The sequence below is a fragment of the Coptis chinensis genome, chromosome 8, assembly GCF_015680905.1.
Source record: "Coptis chinensis isolate HL-2020 chromosome 8, ASM1568090v1, whole genome shotgun sequence".
NCBI lineage: Eukaryota > Viridiplantae > Streptophyta > Magnoliopsida > Ranunculales > Ranunculaceae > Coptis > Coptis chinensis.
The window spans coordinates 85,952,616-85,960,018 of record NC_141463.1 but is presented as its reverse complement, the minus strand read 5'-3'; the positions used below and the strand labels follow the sequence as shown (position 1 = coordinate 85,960,018).

General features: G+C 34.7%; 2 long non-coding RNA genes across 2 annotated transcripts; both read right to left on the bottom strand.

The window, feature by feature from the left end:
• Positions 1-437: 437 nt before the first annotated feature.
• LOC147483827 (uncharacterized) lies at positions 438-7,136 on the bottom strand. The gene is made up of 3 exons (XR_015206966.1): positions 7,059-7,136; positions 1,171-1,227; positions 438-565 (listed from the first exon to the last, which is right to left on the bottom strand). It is a non-coding gene; the product is annotated as an uncharacterized LOC147483827 (long non-coding RNA).
• On the bottom strand, positions 5,734-6,788 carry LOC147483828 (uncharacterized). Its single transcript, XR_015203545.1, has 3 exons — positions 6,494-6,788; positions 6,324-6,396; positions 5,734-5,880 (listed from the first exon to the last, which is right to left on the bottom strand). It is a non-coding gene; the product is annotated as an uncharacterized LOC147483828 (long non-coding RNA).
• Positions 7,137-7,403: the final 267 nt, after the last annotated feature.

Sequence of the window (7,403 nt, the reverse complement as noted above, 5' to 3'; positions counted from 1 at the left end):
ATCTTACATACAAAAATATTACATTACATTACAACTCAAGTAACAAGTGAATAAAAGAAAAACCGACTCAGTTAACATTATAGAATTAAAGCCACCAATTCAAATCCAAATTTACAGAACAAACCCTTGTAAAAATGAATTAACCTAATCGTATCCATCCAAAGTTACAACAACAATTGTAAGACAATATAATAGAAACTGACAAACACTAACAAGCTAACACAACTACCAACTCGACCATTGAGAATATGCCAAGTACCAGTCAAAAGTATCACCACCATCTTCACCCTTACATTGTTAGATGTGTATACCTATTTTTACCAAAAAAATGTCGCCTTAATCTCATACTTCCCACATAAAAGAATAGACCACAAAAAGTTGAAGCCTAAAATGTAGTTTAATACCACAAAATGACGTAATGGACATATTATTACCTCAATGAAGGCACTAGGATGTGCACAGTTCCGTTTCTCTGATAATCTCAAAGTGTATTATGCAGCAATGCCACAATATCAAATGTACCTCTCGTATTGCTTTGAGAACAGCTATGTCTGCATTCAAATTCCTACGTGCCAAAGAAGTGTTTATCCATCATAAAGTAATCCGTTGATTACTAACAAATAAGGACACAAGCAAGCAATTAAACTCATGCACCTAAGAAACAACCGAAATTCAGATGTCTAAACTTGTATTGTGAAAAATAAATCTCCTTGTTCAATCACTTAGTAAGCTTAACCTACACATAACCAAATCTATTTTACTTGATTCACCCTCCCTAAAAGATCACATGGATTCAGCATGCATACCATGAGTCTGCCATGATAGAAAAGAAATTAGACAAAAAGGTTCTCTCACCAAGGCTTAAAACATAATCTAAAAAGCACTACCTCAACATTATCACACAATTCTTATAACACCTTAACAACACCTCGTCTTTACCACGATGATTTCCCACAACATATTAGAAATGTAGAGCAACTACCACTCAAACACCATAATGCTAATGAGTCATCCATTTTCCAAGTGAATTAAATACAAAAAACAATATCTAAACACTACCAACAACCCATTTCCTTCATAAGAACAAATTTAGTTTGTAATAATTTCTTTCAGTAAGGTAAGTAATTTCTTTTTTCTAATGACAAAAAAAAGAGTACACAAAAAACTAACCTTTAAGGGTATTAAAAGAACTTCGCTACACACCCAAGATTTGAGCAAGAACAATACCTGAAGGTGAACTTGGATTTCATTCTTCTAAATTTGATGACTCAAAACTAAATTTACCATGTCTAGACAGAATAAACTCACTACAACAGACTTATTTTTTAGCGACGAAAAAAAGTGTCGGAAAAAATAGGAAAACCGTCGGTAATAGTCAGTTGCGACGTTATTTTGATCGTCGCTCGGTCGTCGCAAAAAATATAGTCGCAAAAGGTCTAAAACAACGAAATAAAATCGTCCACAAATAAAAACAATTAGCGACATTTTATAATGTCGGTAGTGCCCATAAAAACGTCGGTATATGCATTTATCGTTTGATTGCTATAAACGTCGCAAAAAGTAATTTGTAGTGACGATCTAGGAAAACGTCGGTAATTGTTTCCACTACCGACAATTTATTTTGTGGCAAATATCTCAAAATTTTCGTTACTTAAATTCATATTGCCACATTATTTAACGTCACTGAAAATAGGCTTTTGGCGACGATTTATAAACGTCGTTGTATGATAACACTACCGACGTTTTGTTTTGTAGCAACAACACCAAATTTTTTGTTCTAAAATTCATATTGTGACATTATTTACTGTCACGAGAGATCAACCTTTGGCGACATTTTTTTAATATGTCGCAAGTTATGGATCTATAGGGACATTTTGTTTCGTTGTTGTTAGTATATTTTTAACAACACTCTGGCAAACCGTTGCTTCTTGTTTTTCCTGTTTTTTTATTATTATTATTATTTCCCTGCTTTCAATCACTTATTCACATCCAATGTATATGTTTTTTTCAATCACAAAACCTAAAAGAAATATATAAACAACATCAATTAAACCACATTAAATTTAACAAACATCAAACCCAAAAATCATTTATATATGATAACCCACTCCATTCTTAAGATCGTAATATGATTCGTTACATACACAATAGTCTTATAAACCACAAAACATGAAAAGAAATTGTCTTAACCTCCAACATCTATCACATAGTATTTTTATTTTTATTTTTTGCTAAAATCCTACCCAAAATGCTTCTGCCCAAACAAGTAATCCCAAACAAACCCACACAAATCGTTTCTTCCAACCCGCACGACTTTGAACCTGCAAACAAAATATCACAACATTTAGTTAAGGTACATTGATCAAGTATACTCCAACATGCCAATTGAGTCAGAGATGTGTACATGGATATGGAAAAATGACGCAACACCTATAGAAAACAATACCATATAACCGGATTGAAATGTCTAAGATCACAAAATGGGTAATCAGTATTCACAACTCACAAACTTAACTTATAATCAGTTATATGAATTTGAGATTGGTGGTGGTCAATCCAATCCCCTAAGCATTAAACCCAGTTCAGGAAAGGCAAATCAATCACCATGTAAGAACTAAACATCAATAAATCCAATCAAGTGAATCAACAATCACAAGCACCCCCACTAGTTACGCTATCAATACGAACAACCTAAACACATATCTCAACCATATTAAAAATTAGACAGCACAATTTCCATACATTCTCTTCTATCTCTTCCCAACCATGGGTAGTGCAGAAGATTTAAGTCATCTATTTAACCAATTAACATGGGATAATATTAGAAAACGAAAACAGATTGGCCTAGCTATTGGTTCATACTCATCCAATGAGACGAGCTATTTAAACATCTCATGGAATATAGATACTATCATGATATAATAATTCCCACATAAAGTTGAGCATAATTTTAAATACCATCAATGGTTACTGATGATGAAAATGTAAAGCTCGTAGATTTAGAGCAACATGAAGAATGTGATAAATAGTAACAAATAGTTTAATTGTGACAACACCTCCTAAAGCTCAGCAGAAGTCACAAAAATCACATATATAATAGACACTTAACTTCGTTAATCATATTCCACGACCCACCACACGAGGTCGGCTTTGACATCTTGACCAAGATCATGGTACTTCAACTGAAAAAAAAAAAAATTACATACTACTTGACCAAAGATAAATCGGTAAATAACAAGAATATCCTAGAGCATAGTTACCATTGGTGCGGGTAACACCCTCGCATTCTGAATTATCGCCAACTGGGAATCACTTCAATGCCAAATTCTTTAGCAAATCTGTCATTTTTATAATCATTATGCAAAGCCATCTGCATCCAAACACTCATCGGAATTAAAAGCGCTAATGCAAAAGGGAAACAGAGGAATACATAATCATGTATACGACACGTAGGAAACAAAAAGATTGATTAATATCAAACTTAGTGTGGTGCATACCGTTTGGATATTGTCCTCCATTTGCTTGGGACGCTGACAAGATGCTCTTAACATGGCAGTTACCTGTTTCTCATTCAACTTTTTAGAATATCTCTGCCCCTCGACAATTTCCCAAACCTAGAATTGAAATGAAATAATACATGAACCTTGATATAGTGCAAGCATCCAAAACATAAAGGACTCGAGTAAAAAAGAAAGAACCTCCATAGGCAAGTATGCAGGCTTTGAATCACTTCTTGCTTGAAAAGCTGGCCAATGACCATACCGCAGCTTGACATGATACTTATCATGGAAGTACCGAGCCACGCATACATTCTTTTCCCACCCTCATCAACAAGAAAACTAAATAGGCAAAGCAAAAAATCACAAAGATAATCATAGGAGAAATATCTTATAATTGGATATATGGAAGTCGAAACAAGGTAAGTTAAAGACTTACATCAACTGTTCAACAGGTTGTGTGGCTATCCCTGAAATCTTGTTGCATTTTCCTTCTTTCCTGTGGGTCAACTCAACACGAAGTCCTTTCACAACCTTCTTGACCTGATAGACAAATGCAAAATAAACACCCAGACTGACAAAATACAATCAAGTCAACAACATAGTACTGCTTCAACAAAGAAAAAGGCAACCATACCTTAATACGATCAGAATCACTCAAAGGCTGTGACGGATCCCTTAAGTTAAGAAGTCTCTAGACATAATCAACAACATGAATGGCTTCATAGAATGATGTTGCAGCCACATCTACACAATGAAGGTGATGATGATGAAGTTAAACATCAAAACCTATAAATTTCTTCCCTCCTACATACTATACTACTATTACACTATTACACAGAAATCTAGTGTAAATATACCAGCTGAATTGAATAGAACAAACCTTAACATTAATCTTAAGAGCCACGTTTTCAAGATACTGCTTGTTACATTTCATTGACTGCTTAGGCTGACAACACTGAGAGATTATACCCAACTCTGTCTCGCATATTCTTTTAATTTTACTTGTACGAGAGTACGAAAACCACAAACATTAATAATAGACATGAGATTGTATCAATATACTAAGCTCTTACTCACCATATGAACCAATGAAATCAATAACTCCAAAGATTATCATGCCCTCTTTTTTTTGGTGCAATAGAATGAAACTTCGTCAAAAAAGAAGGCACTTTTGCAGATAGGCTGCTTTTGAGAATATATCCCTGACTGAAGCCAAAAACGACAACATCACACTAACGCACATTTCAATAGCTCAGCTTTTAACTTATTGCATATGTTCACAAGTTTACCTCCCGAACTCGTGATTTTGTATGTTCACAAGTCCGCCCAACTTCATCCCGCCAAAGTCATTACACCTTCGAAGCAGATTTGGTAATATCACGATGGAAACCGGAAGGAAATCATTCATCACCGAGAAAAAAATCTCTTACTAATATGATAAAAGAAACGGAAATTTTAAGAAACTTGATTGAGCTTGGCAGGAACAGAAGTAACTTTTGTAAAAAAGTGATAAGGAAATAAATTATTGCGACTATTCCTGCTGTGTAATTATCATATAGCATATGGGAGGACCAATAGGCAGCAGATGGCCGGAGAGAACTATGTGATCGTGGAACCTATGACTTTGGTTGTTGTCTACAGAGGACTAAAAACCCTGTCAAGTATTCTACTACGATCCACTTCTGGTTCTCTTGAGTTAAATAGATGCCTGATTATCAAATGATACTCCTATTAGCTACAATCTTTTGTATTGCCTTTTAATTCCCCTCAAAGCACGCTTGAGAAATAAGTAACCAAAAAGTTCATCGAGGGATTTTACACAAAGAACTACATACGTTGTTTAATTCAAGTAATCATGTTTCCTAGCATGATAGCTCTTACATGATGTAATACAATCACCTAGAACCCTAGAATATTAAAACACGTGGGATTTAAAGTGCTCAAATATGCCCCTGATAGGAGAGCTTCTACAAGATCTCCATGGAATGGGTTTGAAGACACAACAAAAACTATGAAACAACAAGGCCACTCTTGAGAATGTAAATTGTAGTTTTAAAGAATCTAAACGGATTATTTCATGATATCGCCTTTTTAAAGCATCTTGAGGTATGTGCTACTAGGGTTGCAAACATACAAACTTGAAAAGAGAAGTCGGGCCACCAAAAAAAAATTCAGAACAAGGAAATCAATCATTATCACCAAAAGGAAAGGAAAGAAAAATGACTTACTTGTTATCATTGTGATGCCCCGACAGCTATTAAGCAAAGGCTACATCTGAACGAAAGATATACTTGACACCCTTTGTAACATTGCGGGCTTCATATACCATACACTTTTCACCGTGAATGTGAAGAAGAGCCATACCTTCAATAGGAGCCACCTATACATAGAGAAGCCATCACTTTTGTAAGATAGACATCTAAACAAAATGCAGCTTATAAGTTAATCAACTACAGAAACTGAAGAAAGGTCACAACAAATATCTTCCAAGTAGTATCCAGGAAAAAGAAAAGTGATAATATTTAACCTCAGCAACAACACCTCGTCTAGAACCATAGAAGACAGAGTCCTCTCACTAAGTTATTACCCGAACTAGCAAAAAAATTACCTGAACTGATAGCTACCGCTTGCAGAGTCCTCTCACTAAGTTATTAACAATAAAAAATCAGTGTTTTTGCTGCTAATACCAAAAACAATTGCTTCTTTAATTTCTACAAACAAGTTTGAATGATAATTCTTGAAGAAACGAAAAGAAAAATCACAACTTTACTCTCGTTTTTAAGGTAAACAGGTTCATAGAAAGATTTTTCCTTCAAAACTTACCAGAGATTTTCTTTCCCTCAATGAAGGAAGGATGAAGGAGGTAGACAAATTGAACCCGAAATAATTAAAGCACCTACGCACAAAAAAGCTATAGCTTTAACAATTATAGAATATTAGAAAAGGGGTAGAAGAATAATTAAAAAAAATAATAAGGAGAGAGAAAGAAGTACCTGGAGATCGAAGTTGAGAGGATGAAGAAGGAGAGTGAGGAGCCGTTCTATTTCCTTTTTAGTTTATGGTGTTTTTCCTCTGTTACTAATTTCCCCCAAAAAGGGTTTCTTCCCTCTTTTCTTTTTCATGAAAAATCAAATATTTGGCGGCTGGTTATAATCGAAATCGCGCCGAAATCGAAAACGTATATTCCAACGATATAAACGTCGAAAATAAAATGCGAGGTCCCACGATCAACAAAAGCGTCGCTAGCTTAAGACAAATAGTGAAGAAAAAAATCGTTGCCTTATGTACAAACGTATTTTCAACCTTTTTATCGTCGGTACTACACTATTTCAACTAAAAAAAGAATAAGCGGTTGCTAAAAAATATTTAGACACCTATTTCCGACGAAAAAAACGTCGCAAATAATCATTTTAATATTTGAAATGAACAAATTATTAGGGACGATTTAAACGTGCCAAAAGGTTAGTTTTAGGAACGAAACGAAAACGTCGATAAAAAAAACGTCGGTAAAAAACCTGTTTGTTGTAGTGACTATATCAACGTAAGAAGTAAATGTACCATGTCTTTGGATTTCATTCTTCTGAATCTGATGACTCGAAACTAAAATTTTGCCTTGCCGTCATCACAGAAATAATCATTGTTAAATCAGTCAGTGTGCCAATTCTTCATCCTCTTCAGGAATGAAATAAGAGAAAGAAAAACAAATATTAGAGGCACACACACTAAATCATTCATAACAAGTTATTGTAGTGTAAGTTATTGTATATTGATTGATAGAGCAAGGCCTATGGCTTGAGAGATAGGCAAAGTGAACCCGCCACTGTCAACTGGTTTAGGAAGATGCCTACTTGTTCAACTGAGTCACAAGGCATGCATACACAACCCAAGGAATCATACTCACTT